The sequence below is a fragment of the Sceloporus occidentalis genome, unplaced genomic scaffold (assembly GCF_023333645.1).
Source record: "Sceloporus occidentalis isolate IW3139 unplaced genomic scaffold, rSceOcc1.0.p SCAF_21, whole genome shotgun sequence".
NCBI lineage: Eukaryota > Metazoa > Chordata > Lepidosauria > Squamata > Phrynosomatidae > Sceloporus > Sceloporus occidentalis.
This window is the reverse complement of record NW_028317001.1, coordinates 12,751,373-12,769,293: the sequence shown is the minus strand read 5'-3', so window position 1 is coordinate 12,769,293 and position 17,921 is coordinate 12,751,373. Positions and strand designations below refer to the sequence as shown.

Genomic DNA, 17,921 nt, shown 5'->3' with positions numbered 1-17,921 from the left:
TCATCGTTCGGCCTCTGGGGGAGAGAGAAGGCTGGCCCAGTACCATCAGGGGCTAGCCTGAAGAAAGAGGCTCCTCCCTCCCCAACTGTCATCTTTCGGCCTCTGAGGGAGAGAGAAGCCTGGCCCAGTACCATCAGGGGCTAGCCTGAAGAAAGAGGCTCCTCCCTCCCCAACTGTCATCTTTCGGCCTCTGAGGGAGAGAGAAGGCTGGCCCAGTACCATCAGGGGCTAGCCTGAAGAAAGAGGCTCCTCCCTCCCCAACTGTCATCTTTCGGCCTCTGAGGGAGAGAGAAGGCTGGCCCAGTACCATCAGGGGCTAGCCTGAAGAAAGAGGCTCCTCCCTCCCTAACTGTCATCTTTCGGCCTCTGAGAGAGAGAGAAGGCTGGCCCAGTTCCATCAGGGGCTGGCCTGAAGAAAGAGGCTCCTCCCTCCCTAACTGTCATCTTTCAGCCTCTGAGGGAGAGAGAAGGCTGGCCCAGTTCCATCAGGGGCTAGCCTGAAGAAGAAGAGCCCTCCCTCCGGTCCATCTGCCTTGGTCCAGGCCTCAGAGGGAGAGAAGAATGCTGGACCTGATTCCCTCCCCCCTCACCATTCCCTTCTCCTTTTGTGTCGTGTCTTTTAGATTGTAAGCCTGTGGGCAGGGAACTGTCTGTTATCCCCTCTATTGTAAACCGCTTGGATTCCCAGTGATTGGGCGGTATATAAATAAAACCTATTATTATTATTATTATTATTATTATACTGAGGAGGGAACAAGCTTGTTTTCTGCTGCTCCAGAGACTAGGACCCGGAGCAATGGAAACAAGCTACAGGAAAAGAGATTCCACCTCAACATCAGGAGGAACTTCCTGACAGTAAGGGCTGTTCGACAGTGGAACAAACTCCCTCAGAGATTTTGGTGAGTCTTCCTCCTTGGAGGTCTTTAAGCAGAGGCTGGCTGGCCATCTGTCAGGGATGCTTTGATTGAAAGTTCCTGCATGGCAGAATGGGGTTGGACTGGATGGCCCTAGTGGTCTCTTCCAACTCTACAATTCTATGATCAAAAGTGTTAAAAATCAAACAGGAGAAAGGCACCACTGTTTTGTGCATTTTGGATGTTATTGTTTACAGTGTGGCCAAAACACCTTCTCCTGGATATGCTTTCTAGATTCCAGGATACTACATTTTTTTTTTAACTTTGGTGCTAAAAGGAAAAAAACCATATAGGACCAACAACAATAACACAGATACAATTAAGAGACTTGACAAATACAAATATTTACAAGCAACAAAACTTGTGAAACATACTAAGGCGTGGTACAGGCCGCCAGAAAGAGGCGCATCCCCGGCGCCACTCTTTCCTCTGCAGAAGCGCCGCAACAACCAAATTGAGCAGCGCTATTGCAGAGCAAAAAAGGAGCGCACGGAAGTGTCTCCTTTTTGCGGCGCACTTCTGCCACCCCAAAGCGCCAGCGATGGCACGGGTACGTTGCAGTTGTGCCGCCCCATTTGGAGGTGGCACATCTGCAGTTTCATCGTTATGCGCTGTGTATGGTGGGTGCACTGCAGCTGCGACGCCCTCGTCACATGCGAGGGTTGCTGGCTGTGTGGTCACTCCACCTACCAGGCAACCCTCACACGTGACAAGGGTGCCTCAAAGGCTTCTAAAGGCTTCTAAAAACCGATCAAAGCAGCTAACAGTAAAAGCACTGGTGAAACACAATAACAACTTGTCATTGCTGTGTCCCAAACTCTCCCAGTTCCTCCCATCCATAATAAAATATAATTAGTTCTTAAACAATTATTGAAACAATTATTAAAAATAGGGCAGAAGCAGTTAGAGCAGTTGCTGAACAAATAAATTAACAAGAGATTGCTGGAATGCTAATCTGGAAAGAGATATGTCTTAATGAACTTTTTAAAGCCTTAAAGACTGGTGATATGTCAGATCTCTTCTGGAGGCTGTTCCATAACTTGGGAGAAGGTCCTTTGTGTAACTGCAGAGAGCCTTGTTATTGATGGCTGCAGTAAGTTTTTACTAGAGGACCTCAAAGTGTGGGGCAGATTGTATGGGAGAAGGCGATCCCATAAGTAAGCTGGACCCAAGGCATGGAGGGCTTTAAAGGTTATAACCAAGACCTTGTACTGTCCCAGGAAATTAATGAGCAGCCATTATAGGTGTGATATGGACACCTCTAGATATTCCAGTGACCACTCTGGCTGCCATATTTTGGATTTGTTGAAGTTTCCGGACTAACTGCAAGGATAGCCCTATGTAGAGCTCATTGCGGAAGTCAAGGCATGAGGTTACCAGTGCATGCATCATAGTTTTCATGTCCTCAGGTTCCAGGAAGAGGCGCAGTTGGCGTATCAACCAAAGCTGATAACAGTCACTCCTTGCTATTGCATCTATCTGAGCTGACATCTGGAGTGACAGATTCAGGAGCATCCCCAAACTGCAAACATAGTCCTTTAGGGGAAATGCAACCGCTTCCAGGACCAGTTGGCAAACCTCCATACCTGGATTAGGACCTCCAACAATCAGCACCTCCGTTTTACCTGGATTCAGTTTCAGTCTGTTTTTCCTCATCCAGCCCATTACTGTCCCAAGACATTCATTCAGAGGGGAGATGCCTTCCTTAGTTGATGCTGAGATATATATATCTTGGTGTCATGAGGATACTGATAGCATCTCACCCCATGCGCCTGGATGATCTCTCGCAGCGGTTTAATGTAGATGTTAAACAGCACTGAAAGAAAGCATTCTTAAAGTTGTGCAAAGATGGTACCTCACACCATACAACTTGCACGCCTTACTAAGAGGATGTAATACTAGAGGTACCTTCCTGCGCATGTGGTACGGTTGTCCAAATGTATATGCATTTTGGCATTCAGTAGTTAACTTAGTTTCAGAAATCAATGATCAAAAGATTGTCCCTTCTCCAGAACTTTTATTGCTTTCAGTGTTTATTAGTGAAAACAAGACATTACACAATAAAGATATTGTGGCACTTTTGTTGGCATTGGCCAGGATTGACATTGCCAGGGCTGGGAAAACTGGAAAGGTCAATATGACTGATTGGTGGTCTTGATTTTGGGATTTTTGGTTTATGGAAAAGCTCACTGATCAATCTAGAAGGTTGCGGGGGGGGGAATCTTCCTCTGCCTTTTGAAGAACGATGGTCCCCACTTATATCTGATCTCAACCACATTGGAGCAGAAGTGGGCCTTCCTTTGTAATAGGATTCCCTTTCGATGACTGAACTGGTGCAAAGAAGGTATCTCTGTCTTCTGAGTCCATCCCTGTTTTTATGTCATGTTGCCCTTTTACATCCCATGTGACCTTGAATTTTTGAAGCTGGTTTTTAAGGTTTAAGAAAAAACAGCATTAGTGACAGGACGACGCCCCGAGGAACGCCAGATTTATGCTCCCTTTTAGAGGAGCAACTGTCCCCAAGCATCTCCATCTGGAATCTGCCTGAGAGATAGGACCAGAACCACCGCAACGCATTGCCCCCGATCCCCAATTCCCAGAATCTCAGATCATTGGCCAAGCTGTCAGGGAAGGCATTATGAGGTAGGACAGAAATTTGCATGTGGATGGTGATTGGCTGAGGGACAAAGAGGAAGGAGGAGCCTTTGTGGGGCTCTGGAAGTCTATTCAGATTGACTGTAGACTACTGAGGTAGGAAGGAAATTTGCATATGTGCGGTGATTGGCTGAGGCTTCTGGGAGATGAAGTCCAAAACACCTGGAGGGCTGGAGTTTGAGGACCCCTGATTTAAAGCATCACAGTGAGCTGTGATAGCTCTTACAATGGGTCCTGGGGGGTGGGTACATCAGTCTGGTCTAAGATACCCCCACCTCGCTTCAATAGTCCCATTATGCTTCTCTTCCCTTGGCACTTTCCTTCCTTCCTTCCTTCCTTCCTTCCTTCCTTCCTTCTCTTCCGTTCACCTCCAGCCAGCCAGGCGGAGAGCTGAGCCAAGCCAGAAGCAACCCTTTCTCTCCCCCAATTCCTCCAGGGGCCAAGGAAGGCAGCAGAGGCAAGGCAGCAGTGAGAGGGGCATGGCCAGGACTTTGGATCCCCCCGAAGCCAGAGGACGCTGGCCAGGAGACAGCCTTCTCCATTAACATCCCTGGCTCCCAGTGGCAGGGACGCAGTGGTGAATGGTGGGTGAGGCTGTGGGTGCCAATTTAAAGGATCCCTTCAGTCTGCCCTGGGAACAACCCTCACCCGTCTGAGGACAGATGATGCCAACTGGAGGGTACCTTTTTCCTTGTGTACTTTTATTTCATATGTTCTTAGACAGATCTGTGGTGGGACACTTGGAAGGAGATGGACATGGGCAAGGAGAATATCATTCAGATGGAAAATTGGAGGAGGGGAGAGAATGGCTATACAAGATGTGCATGGTGCGCTAACAGGGTGAAATGTTGTTACAGTGGAAGGAGAGATTAATGTTTGATATCTATCTACCCTTTCATTCACCCTGCTTTCCCAAAAGAGCTGGAGAGCATACCAAACCAACCACAGAACCTTTCCCTGCTCCTGTGTAATGCCAGGTCAGTCAAAAATGCAACGCAGATAGTCCAGGATCTCCTACTGGACCAAGAGGCTGACCTGGCTTGTTTCACGGAGACCTGGCTGGGTGATGATAGCTCAGCCACCTGGGCTCAGGCCTTACCAGCCGGGTTCTCCACCAGTGAGCAGGTAAGGGGACGTTGCTTTGGTCCATAAAGACAATCTTGCTTTGGCCAGGATACCTATCCATAAGATGGACCACATTGAATGTATTTACCTCAGCTTAAGGACTAGGGAAAGTCTGGGGATTCTGTTGGTTTAATGTCCACCTCCTTCCTTAACAGACTCCCTAGCGGAGCTGACACAACTGCTGTCGGAGCTGCTGCTGGAGTCCTGGGCGACCTCAACATCCCCCTCGAGGCCGGTTTAACGAACGTATCTGGTGCAGCTCAGGAGTCCATGGTCAGCATGACAAACATGGGCCTTTCCCAGATAGTCTCTGAGCCCACGCACTGTGCAGGTCATACTCTCAATGTGGTCTTCTTTACGGAACAGGCACATCCATGGGCGGAGGTAGTCAATATCTCTGCATTGTCATGGACCATGGATCATTTCCTGGTCAAGGTCGAGCTGAAGGCCACTATTTCCCCCGTCGGGGTTGGAGGACCTATTAAAATGGTCCGCCCTCGAAGGTTGATGAAACCCACTAGGTTCCCAGAGGCCTTAGAGGGTTTGATGGCTGGTATTGCCTGCGATTCTGTTGAAGCTCTGGTCAATACTTGGAACAATGTTCTTACCAGAGCTATAGACACTATTGCTCCCAAGCGCCCTTTTTCAACCCGCTCCAAATCACAGTTCATGGTATACTAAAGATCTCAAATTAATGAAGGGGGCTGGACAACGGCTAGAGCGCTTCTGGCAGAAATATGGACTGATACCTGATAAGGGTTTTTCTTAAATCCTATGTAGTAGCAATAGATGCAGCTAAGAAGTCCTTCTACTCTGCATGTACTGCATTTGCAAAGTCTCGTCCTGCAGAGCTATTCAGGATGGTAAGGGACTTGGCTCAAATGTCCCCCACCATCAAGTCTTTGTGAGAACCTAAAAAAGTCTGCTCTGATGCTTTTAATAACAACTTCGCAGACAAAATCTCTCAGATAAGAATCAATTTGGACTCTGGCTTTACAACAGAGGTGACAGGAGAGGTATCCAGACCCTCCGCCTATACTGTTCTTCTGGATGTGCTGGGGGTTCAGGAGCCTCCCCTTCTTTCCCTCATTTCTTCCTTTGAGGAAACCACAATGGAGCCCAAGGTGCAGAGCTGGAAAGTCAGGAAAGGAAGGATCTAGTTTGGAAATATAGCTGTCCCTGTATATTTGTGTTTGTGTGTGTGTGTTTGCCTCTGCTGTTCTTATGGCTGGGAATGGAGCTGAGGACTGAGGACAAAAGAAAGGGTCAGTTTTGGGCAAATGCAGATCTTCTGTGCATCAAAGAGTCCAATGTGTTGAAATAGCAAAGAACTTTATTGAGAACACACAGAAATTCAGTGTTTAAGACAGAACTGCCCACTCCAATACAAACAATACATTAAAACACCAAAACCTAAAACATTACCCTCTTCTAAACCCCACCTCCAATTCCCACAGTCTATGCTCTGCAGGTAACAAGGACCCCACAAACTAACCCTTTCTGTTAATACTGGCCTCCAACCTTCTTAGGCCAAAATCCCACAAATTGCAAAAGCTATCATTCCCATAACTAATAAAGCCAGATGTAACAAATCCCAACCCCCCCATCTACTTAACCTATACCATGACCCACTATCCCCAGCCAAATATACAACCCAAAGTAATTATCTATACTATTAGCAATGAAAACCTAATCTTAACAAAGTATAACTTTAAAACATAAACAGACATATGGACAGACAAACCTTACAAACAATATCACAAGGGCCTTTTTTGGACTGTTGGATTGAAAATATATTTTTTGTATTCGTTATTGACAAATATAATGTTAGTTCACTACTGAGATTTTTGTGGCTTCTCTCCTGTGTGGACTCTCCGATGTTTCACTAGGTATGACTTAGAAGAAAAACATTTCCCACAATGCTGGCATTTGTATGGCTTCTCTCCTGTGTGGACTCTCCGATGTGTCACTAGGTTTAACTTCACTGAAAAACATTTCCCACAATGCTGGCATTTGTAGGGCTTCGCTCCTGTGTGGACTCTCCGATGTCTAACTAGGTCTGATTTCTTTCTTTTTTAAAAAAATAAATTTTATTGAATTAAAAAACAATTTACATACCATACAAACCGTAAATTACACATAATCCACACGTACAGTACAAATGATACAAACATTTATACATATATCCCTAAATAACAAACATTACACTTGTTCCTTAGACAACAATTTAAAATCAAACAACAATTAACATAAAAATGGACTTCCTGGAGTTTACCAATACACTCATTCTTATCAGTTTGCAGGTATTTAAAGATAATTTTTCTACTACTTTTTTTTGATTAATAAAGGAATTAGCTTTTGCTTTTACATCAGGTTAACATATAAATTTATACAAACTGAAACTCTGCCCTGAAACATATCTGCAGGTATATATAATATGATAATGTGATAAATGCGACCTCCGTGGAGCTCCCTTAAATAATTAAATCCCAATTATTATTTTTAATATATATATATATATATATATATATGCATAACATTGTATAATTTAATCCAAATTTCTTCCGTTTCCTTGTACGGTTGATAGATCTTCTAGTATAAAGTAAAGAAACATAGAATTAATATCAAGAGCATAGATAATACCCTTTATGATGATAAATGATTGTTGAAATTCTGAATCGCATTAGTCTATGTCACATTTAATATTTTTCTTCTTTTCTAGGAACTCAAGGAAAGGATTCCAAATTTTCCTACAATTTTCCCATGAATCTCCATGCACCAAACAAGTAAGTTTATCCATTTCTATTAGGTCTAATACCTTTAATATCCACTGATTACAGTCAATTTTCTCTTGGTTTTTCCAGTTTGCTGCAAAAATTAATCTAGCTGCTATTATTAAATGAAATAATAATCTCCTGTATTTTTTATCTAAACTATCATCTATTATCATACCCAAAAGGTAGATTTCTGGTTCTTGCTTAAATTTATGATCCAGTATTAGTTGAATCCATTGGTGTATCTGTTTCCAGAATTCTTTTGCATAAACACAATTCCACCAAAGATGGAACAAGGAGCCAGGCGCTTTTCTACATTTCCAGCAATTTGAGTCAGCACCTTTATATATTTTTGCCAATTTCGTAGGGATCAAGTACCAACGAAATTGCATCTTATAGTAGTTTTCTCTTAGGGTATAGCTAGTTGTATACTTAATTCTTGTTCTCCAGTTTTTCTCCCATTGGGCTAAAGGCAGTGTGTGTTGAAAATCCTGGGCCCATTTAGACATCGCAACTTTAATGTGTTCTTCTTCCATCTCTTGGGCCAGTAATAGTTTATAAAAATTAGATTTTTTTTTAGGTTTATTCGACAAAAGAATGTCATCTAGTTCCGTTTTACCAATGTCCAAACCAGGATTAGTTTTATCTATACAAAATCTTTCTTTTATTTGCCTATAGGTGAACCAGCCTGTGTTCAACCCTTCTTTAGTTAGTGTTTCCAGAGTTTTCAAGCTTATATTGTTTGTTGATTTATCTATTGTCAAAAGGTGGTGGTAGTTAGCCCAACCTTTTGGTATGAGATCATAATTTAAATGGAATGCTTCAATAATTGAAACCCAAAGAGGGATTTTAGGAAATAGTCTAGGTTTGAGTTTTTGCCAAGTTGTTATTAAGGCTTTTCTTATACAATGATTTTTAAAGTCCTGATTTGCTTTTAATTTCTCATAAAAAAGATAAGCGTGCCAGCCGAAGACATTGTTGTATCCTTCCAATTGTAATAGGGGCTTATTATCAAGTGTACACGAGTCCCTTAGCCATTCTAAACAGCACGCGTAGAAATAGAGTTTTAGATTAGGAATTGCCAGGCCTCCATTCTCACCGCTATCCTGCATTTCTTTAAATCTAACTCTTGCCTTTTTCCCTCCCCAGATAAATTTAGATAGGTCCTTATGCCAGATTTTAAAAGGTTTTTCGTTGGTTAGAATAGGGATGTTTTGAAACAGATAAAGAATACGAGGTAGAATATTCATTTTTATTGTGGCCATTCTATTCATCCACGAGAGGCCTATTTTATCCCATTTATCCATATCTTTTTAAATGCTTTCCCAGGTACTTTTGTAATTGTTTTGGAAAAGATCTCTATTGTTAGATGTGATTACAATGCCTAGATATTTTATTTTATTTTTAATTTGATAGGTAACCTTTGATTGTAATTCTTCTTTCTCCCTTTCTGACATATTCATTACTAACATCGATGTTTTGTCTTTGTTAAGTTTCAACCCAGAAAACATGCCAAATTCGTCTAAGATTACATTTAGATGTGATAGCTCTTCAATTGGGTTTGCCAGAGAGATCATTAGATCGTCAGCGTATGCTCTAAGTTTGTATTGTATTTTTTTTATTTTGACCCCTGAGATTTTATCATCTTCTCTAATTGTGTTATTAAGACTCTCCAGTACAATTATAAACAGTAGGGGGGACAGTGGGCAGCCTTGTCTGGTGCCCTTTGAGATATTAATTTCTTTAGTTTTTTCCCCATTGACTATTATTTTTGTAGTTTGTTTTTCATATATTTTGTTAATCCATTCTTGGAATTTTACACCAAAATTCATTTCTTTTATCACTTCTTTCAAAAATCCCCAATCCACGTTGTCAAAGGCTTTTTGAAAATCACAGAAGATCAAAGCCAGTTTTTTGTCGATCATTCTGTCATGTAATTCTATTAAATTTAATATATGTTGTCTTTTATTTTCCTATCTGGTAAAAACCCGCATTGATTTTCATTAATTATGTCTTTGAGAATAGATTTCAGTCTGGATGCTAGTATATGGGTGAAAAGTTTGTAATCAACATTAAGAAGTGCTATTGGTCTGTAATTTGCAGGGTCTAATGAGTCTTTATCTGGTTTGGGGATTAGAATCGTTATTATATTTTGTACGCCAATAGTCTAACATAGAACAATAATCCAGCTGGTCAAAGAATGCCTTAGGCAGCTCTCCTTGATTATTTTTGATCTTTTTTTCTGAATATCTATCTGTTAAAGGATTTATTATGCCATTCCAATCTCCTAGTCCCACAATGTAATCAAAACAAATATTTTTAATTTTACCCAATAATTTGGAATATAATATATCTCTTTTTTCGTTCGGGGCATAAACTCCCAAGATTAAAGTGTCTTGGTTTTATATTTTTGTTAATACACCAATATAATGTCCTTTTGGATCATTTAATACTTCTTTGCCTTCTAGATCATGTTTAAGATATAAAGCTACACCCTTTTTCCTTTTGTTGTTACCTGATGCAAAACATTGACTCAATTTCCTATTCTCAAGAAATTTCAACTCATTTTTGCATATATGTGTTTCCTGGATACAATAAACATCGCTCTTTTGCTTTTATAGATACAGAAAAACTTTTTTACGTTTGATTATTCTGTTAATACCTTTTACGTTCCAGGTGAGAAATTTAAGTTTATTGGTCCACATCATTGTCTAGGATGAGATCTTCCGAATCCGAATCTGAATCCGTGTCTGTGTTTCTGTTTACATCATTTTCTCTTGCCACTGCTCCTACATCTTGAGGGGGATTGTTGATAGAAGGTGTTGGTACGATGTTCAAATTAGTTTGTTCAGTAGAGCTTGACAATGCAGCAGATGTTTGATGGTTAGATGTCGGGTTTGTGACTATGGCCTGTTACAGACAGGCCAAAATAAAGCTGCTTCGAGTCACTTTGGAGATATGCTATTTCAATGATGCATGCGTCCTAAGAGTCCAAAAGCCGTACCAAATCTGCACTCTAGTCCTTAGAACTGGCGCATGGCTTTGGTGTGGCTTTTGGACTCTTAGGACGCATGCATCATTGAAATACCATACCTCCAAAGTGACTCGAAGCAGCTTTATTTTGGCCTGTCTGTAACAGGCCTATGTTACCTTTCTCCTTAGATTTTTTTTCTTTCCCTGATCAGGGGTAGAATTAGAGAAAGGAAGCGAGCTTTTTTGGGAGTTTTGTTTGTACAGTTGTGCTGTTGTAGGTGAGTTGTTGTTTTCAGGCTTGCTTGATCTTTTCTTATCCTTCATATATTTTTCCCCAAAAAATTTAGCCTGTTGTACAGAACGTAGTTCAATTTTCTTCTTTTTAAGCCAAAATACAATGCCCTCCGGCATCAGCCATCTGTATGAAATATCATCTTGCTGTAGTTCTGCCGTTAAGAATTTATATTCTTTGCGACGTTTCAACATTTGAGCAGGGATGTCCTTAAAGAGTTGTACCTCCTGGCCGTCTATCTTAAGCGGGGTTGCATTATGTAGACGCAAGATTCTATCTCTTAGTTCTTTCCTCGAGAAGTATATGACAATGTCTCTATCAGTTTTCTTTTGTTTTGCAAATTTTGTATTTAATCTTAACATCCTGTCCGTTTCCATTAAGCACATTTGTTCATCTAGTCCTAGGAATTTTGCCAGATCCGGTATTATTCTTGTGTATAGGTCCTCTCTTTCTAATTCTGGTAATCCTTTGATTTTAATACATTTTTCTCTCAGTTTCGGTTCCCATATCAGGTGATCAATTTCATAGTAGTTTTGTCTCACTTTAATTTCTTCAACTTCTCCTTGTACATCTTCTTGTTTTTCTTCCAACTTAACTATTTTTTCCTTCATATTGTTAAGGTCTGATGCAATTTTTTCAACAGTGCAATTTATTTCTTTCATATCTTCCTGTAGTTCTTTTTTAATTTCAACTTTAAAAGATTTCACCTCTCTGTTTAGATTGTCCATTTGTTCACTAAGATGTGTGGTAATTTTTTTTTATTTCTTCTAAATAAGAAGCTAGATTTTCTGGAGGTGCTTGTTGGTCCACTGAAGTTCTTCTTTGAGCTTGTTGTGCCATTTTGGCGTTGTTTTGTTGTTGTTGTGTTTTTTTCCTAGTGTCCATAGCATAATGGCACAACAGCACAGTACCAGTGAGTATTCCAAATGAAGAGTATTTATTATTATTATTATTATTATTTATTTTATTTTGTAAAGGTACTATCTTTCAACTGAGAAATTAAGGATTATAAGTCCAAAAAGAAAAAAAACCCTAGTTTGTTATTCGGATGTTATTGAGTTCGCCAGGATGAGGCGCTGTAGTATACAAATTGTGCTATTCCAACAAAGGCAGGAGTGCTGCAGTTACTTCTCTAATGGCAAATAGCTTCCTTTTTTTTTTTTAAAGTCAAGATAATACTTTCCTTAGATGAATATTACAAAAGAGAATTCTGGCTTTAAAAGACAAGCATACAAATGAAATATATATATATAAGAGTAGTAATTTTTCTTTTTTCTTTCTTTGTTTTGTAGGCAACAGACTACAATTCCCAGAAGTCCTCGGTTTCCTGTCCGTTTGAGGCTTCTGCAAGCAAGGGCGTTGCGCCTGCTCAGTGGTGCAGGATGCGCTACACTGGAGAAGCTCTGTTTAGATTGTGCGATTTCTCTTTACCAAGGTAGGATTCTTATTTTATTTTTCTTACAGAGCTAGAGAAATCTATACAAGGGTCTTTCTGCAGGTCCTCCATCACAGGGTTGTTGTGAAGGAAAATCCAGATCTTGGGGGCCGCTAAGCCTAGTTCCCAGGTTGGCAGGGAGGTGTCCCTCTCCCCAGAAGGGTTTTTGGGTCCCTCCATCTGCCTTCTCTTGGCTGTGTCCTAAATTGGGGCTCTTCTCTCCCTCCCAGATAGAGCCCCTTCCCCCTAGACCCCAGGGAAAACTCCTCCCACCCGAAAAATGTTATTTCTAATGCTATCCTGTGTGATGCTCTTTATTTGACACAAAAATATACTCCAAATGAAGCATCAGAATGGAGGGTCTTTCCTCTGCCCCACTTTCCAGGAGGGAGAGGGCTCCTCAAAGCCCCTTTTACATTTGGATCCTGATCCTCTCCATGGCCATTCCTCTCTCCAAGGGTCCCTCCTGGCCTATTTTCTCAGAATAACCCCCAAGTACCTGGGCACCAAGGAATCCCCCAAGGAGGAGGCAGGGAAAGAAAGAGGGAAGAGATGCCTGGTAGCCCCCTGCCTTTCTTTGGGGGAGAAGAGGGGCTGCCTTCCTTTGTATAACTCCCAGGGCCCCCCAGAAGACCCTTCAGCCATTCCTCTAAAGGAATGAGGGTTGTCCCCCATGTCCATCCCTCAGAATAGACTGTGAGGGAAGCAATGGCTTCAGGTCTGAGATTGCGCATGCGCACATAAATCCAAAGGCCCCTTCTGATCATTCACAGGGATCACCAGGGCCTTACTTATGGTACTGTTTATTCCACTGGCGGCCTTAGAGAGAAGTGCGCCGGATGTTCAGCAGCTTCCCCTTCCTTCCTTCCATCCTTCCTTCTTTCTTTTGAGGAGCCCAGCAAAGGCAAGAAAGGAAGGCTTTGCTTTGGAAATAGTCTCTCTGTGTATACTGTATGTACAGATGTGTGTGTGTTTGCCTCTGCTGTTCTTATGGCTGGGAATGGAGCTGTGGACTGAGGAGAGAAGAAAGTGTCAGTTTTATGCAAATGCAGAACTTCTGTGCATCAAAGAGTCCAGTGTGTTGAAATAGCAAAGAACTTTATTGAAAACACATAGTCAGAAATTAAGTATTTAAACCAGAACTGTCCACTCAAAGCCAAACAATACATCAAAACCCCAAACCTACAACTCCACTCTCTTCCAAGCCTAGCTCCCACCCACAATTCCCGCCATCTATCCCCCACTATTAACCAGCCCCACTTTGCCATCCTTCTCACATACACACTCTCTCAAGGCCCCAGACATTTGAAGAATCTAGCTCCCTTTCTGTTACTACTGGTCCCCAACTTTCTTCAGCCAACATCCCACATTGCTATCATTGCTTTTCTAGCTAGCTGCAACAAATCCCAGCCCCCATCTAGCTAACCTATACCATGACCCATAATCCCCAGTCAAATTGATAAACCAAAGCAATTATCTATACTAGTAGCATTTAAAAACTAAACTTAACATAACTTTAAAACATATACAGACATATGGAAAGAAAAAAACATACAAATAAAACCATAAGGGTCTTTTCTTAGCACTGCTCGATTGAAACAGTATTTTTGTATTCTTTCTTTACAATAATAATGTTCGTTCACTGCTTGGATGTGTGTGGCTTCTCTCCTGTGTAGCCTCTCTGGTGACTGAATAGGCCTGATCTCCAAGAAAAGCATTTTGCACACTTCTGGCATTTGTATGGCTTCTCTCCTGTGTGGATTCTCTGGTGTCTCACTTGGTTTGACTGCTGAGAAAAACAGTTCCCACAATGCTGGCATTTGTATGGCTTCTCTCCTGTGTGGCCTCTCTGATGTCTCACTAGGTGTGACTTTGAAGAAAAACATTTCCCACAATGCTGGCATTTGTATGGCTTCTCTCCTGTGTGGACTCTCTGATGTGTCACTAGGTATGACTTTGAAGAAAAACATTTCCCACAATGCTGGCATTTGTATGGCTTCTCTCCTGTGTGGATTCTGTTGTGTGTCACTAGGTGTGACTGCCTAGAAAAACATTTCCCACAATGCTGGCATTTATGTGACATCTTTCTTGTGTGGACGCTCTCATGACTGACAAGTTCTTCTGTAAACAAGGGACAATGACAGACAAGACTGAATCTCAGAGTTAAGAGAGGACGGTGTTATCCCAAGATTTAGCCCCATGTTCACCCCTCCCTATTTCAGATTAAATTAATAAAGTTAGTGTGAGTGCCCTGAGCATGACCCTGTTCTGGATTCCCCAAATTTAACATTTACATGAAACCGCTGGGAGAGATTATCCGGAGACACGGGACGTGGTGTTATCAGTACGCTGATGACAACCAAATATATTTCTCTGTGTCTCCGACTAATGCGGTGACCAGGGATGGCATTTCTCCTCTAGACGCCTGTCTGGACTCAGTAATGGGCTGGATGAGGGAAAACAGACTCAGACTGAATCCAGAGAAAACGGAAGTGCTTGTGATAGGTTCCCCCAGTCCGGGATTGGAGGTTTGTCCACCTGTCCTGAACGGGGTCACACTCCCCTTGAAGGACTCTGTTCGCAGTCTGAGATTGCTCCTGGACTCGTCGCTTCACCTTACACCTCAGGTGAGCGTGACGGTCAGAAGCACCTGTTATCAGCTTCAGCTGATATGCCGACTGCGACCCTTCCTGAGCCGTGGGAACCTTGAAACGGAGGTACATGCTCCGGTAACCTCTCGATTGGATTTCTGTAATGTGCTCTACATGGGGCAACCCTTGTACCACACTCGGAAGCTACAATTGGTTCAGAACATGGCAGCAAGACTGGTTACTGGATCTTCCAGGGCCAGCCATATAACACCAGTATTAAAAGATCTACATTGGCTGCCTATTCGCTTCCAAGTCCAATACAAGGTGTTGATTATTCCTATAAAGCCCTAAATGGCTTGGGCCCAGGGTACTTGGAGGACCGCCTCTCTCCATACAATCCGCCCCGCACACTCAGATCTGCCGGGAAGCAATTACTGAGAGTTCCAGATGCGAAATATGTTATAACAACGCAGAGGGCCTTTTCCACCTCGGCCCCTCAGCTCTGGAACTCGCTTCCCGGCAAGCTCCGCTCAGCCACCTCCCTTGACCAGTTTAAAAAGGGGTTAGAAACCTTTTTATTCCAACAAGCTTTCCCCTAACTGTCCTCGATGCTGCCCCCCCGCCCTCCCCCACTGTTATTGTTTTGTTATCTCGAGCTAGCTGGACATTGTTATTTTAATCTGTGTTTGTTATTTTAACAAGGGCCTGAGTTAGTTCTCACCAGTTCAGTTCTGAAAATCTATCAGGTTGGTGGCTCTTCTCCTGGCCCTTCCCAAAGGTTCCTTCCATATCTGCATAGAGCTAGGTGATCCTGGCTTTGCCCCTGCCTTCCCCTCCTGGCTCCCAGATGCCTGATGCCCTTCCCTTTCTCCCTACACTCTCCAACCGTCCATCTTGCCATCTGCAGTGCTTCAGCATCTCACCTACAGCATCTCTTCCCTGCCTTTCTATTTTTCACAATCCATTACTCACAGACAGAAACACACCCACAGAGTGTGTGTGATGCACAAAAGGGACACTTTGAGGCTCATTTGTTGAGAAAGGCAGGATAATCAATATACAAATAATGCATTAGGAATTCAGAACAAGGAGTCTGGGACCTGGATTCCAATTTTGGTGAGGGTGAGTTGCCCAGAGAGCAGCCTGAAGACATCTCTAAGAAAGGGATGGGCTAGAATTGGGGGGATTTCCGGGGGCCGAACTAAGTTTCAGAATTAAAAAGTCCTTTCCTTCCATCAAAAGGTTTATTGAGAAACTCAGGGAGAAGCATCCATTAACATATCTAAGCAGTCTCTGAAGAGTCAAAAACTGTCTCCTCTGTCATTCACTATCTCCACACTCCTCCGATTTCCTCCTCTTTAGGCTCCTAACCAGCCTGGCTGCCAAGGTACCTCTTGCCTTCCTTCTTCTTCCACCGTTCACATACACCTCTCCCCCTGGGCCATGTCTGCCATCCAAAGCTCACAAACCAGTCAGTTTATAGCCTCCACAACTGCTTCCCTTGCCACAAGCCGTTCTAGGCCCCACTATCCTTACCAACTACTTAAAACTATTAACAATTCCCCCCCAAACAACAATACCATTCTGGATGAACCACAGAAGCTGGTTCTGACAATTGGCAGTTTACGATGGGGTATTTAGAATCCTTATAAAGTGGAGAGCAATAGTGCCTCACTAAACTACAAATTCAAATATTCTACAGGATGTTGCTATCTCAATTAAACTACACTTGAAAGGGATCTAGGACTCCCAGTAGACCACAAGTTGAACATGGGCCAACAGTGTGATGCGCTAGCTAAAAAGGCCAATGTCATTCTACGCTGCATCAATATGAGTATAGTTTCTTGATCAATGGAAGTAATAGTGCCATTCTATTCTGCTTTGGTCAGGCCTCCCTTGGAATAATCCTGTGTCCAGTTCTGAGCCCCACAATTCAAAAGGATGTTGAAAAGTTTGAACATGCCCAGAGGAGGGCAACCAAAGTGGTGAAGGCTCTGAAAACCATCAAGTCCTATGAGGAGCGGCTTAGAGAGCTGGGTATTTTTAGCCTGGAGAAAAGAAAGTTAAGAGTGGATATGATATCCATGTTTAAATATTGGAAAGGGTGGTACTGAGGATGGAGCAAGCTTGCTTTCTGCTGCTACAGAGAAAAGGAGGCATCACAGTGGATGCAAGCAACAGGGAAAGAGGTTCCACCTAAACATTACCAGGGACTTTGGGACAGTAAAAGCTCTTTGACAGTGGAATATACTCCCTTAGAGTTTGATGGAGTCCTCTTCTTTGGAGGTCTTTAAACAGAGGCTGGATGGTGCTTGGAATGTGTATTCCTGCATGGCAGAAGGGGGTTGAACTGGATGGCTCTTGTGGTCTATTCCAATGCTATGATTTTATAATTCTAGTGGAATCATAGCACCATGAAAATTTAGCACAAAAGGGACCTCAGTCTTCATAGAAAGGACAATGGATTCTGGTTCCTTACCCACAGAAGCCACATTCTCGTAATTCTCCATCATTACATAATTGTACATAAGCCTCTGCTTCTTTGTCAACAGTTTCCATTCCTCCTCGGTGAAATATACTGCCACATCTGCAAAAGTCACCTGCAACAGAAAATAGCTCTCATCCACAGAGTGACAAAGCAAAAGGGGAGGAAAGCATATGGTGCATCCAAATATTATTTGATCACTTTAGAATTCAGTCCAGGAAATAAACTTTAAATGCTCTCAGCCAGAAAAAAAGCTACTGCCTTTGAGATCCAGTTTGTTTGGAATCTTTCCAATATAATATACAATATAATAAACAATATAATTCAGGCCATGGCTGGGTTATTGAGGATGGAATAGGATACTGACTATCCTAACACGTATAGTACTTTTAGCCACAAAAGAATTATAGTGCATTTAGACATTTCTTGCCACTTTTCAGAAGCAAACGTCATTTTTAATAACAGTTCTGCAGCGCACTCTGGGTTTGAGGGCCACTGGGCCCACCCCATATTTAGATCCAGAGATGTTTCCCGTATCCCCCAACATTTCCCAGATTGGAAAAGCAAGACACATGTGGACAAGCAATCCAGAAGGCGGTGGAGATAGCCAAAGTTGTTTATCAGGAAGAACACACAAGCTAGGAAGGGCACGTCAGTTTGCTTTTGCTTCAGCCTCC

At 42.5% G+C, this 17,921-nt stretch overlaps 1 protein-coding gene across 1 annotated transcript in view; it reads left to right on the top strand.

Moving 5' to 3' along the window:
• LOC149301623 (uncharacterized) overlaps positions 1-17,921 on the top strand; it is a 239,280-nt gene that overhangs the window by 75,619 nt on the left and 145,740 nt on the right. The window lies entirely within an intron of this gene.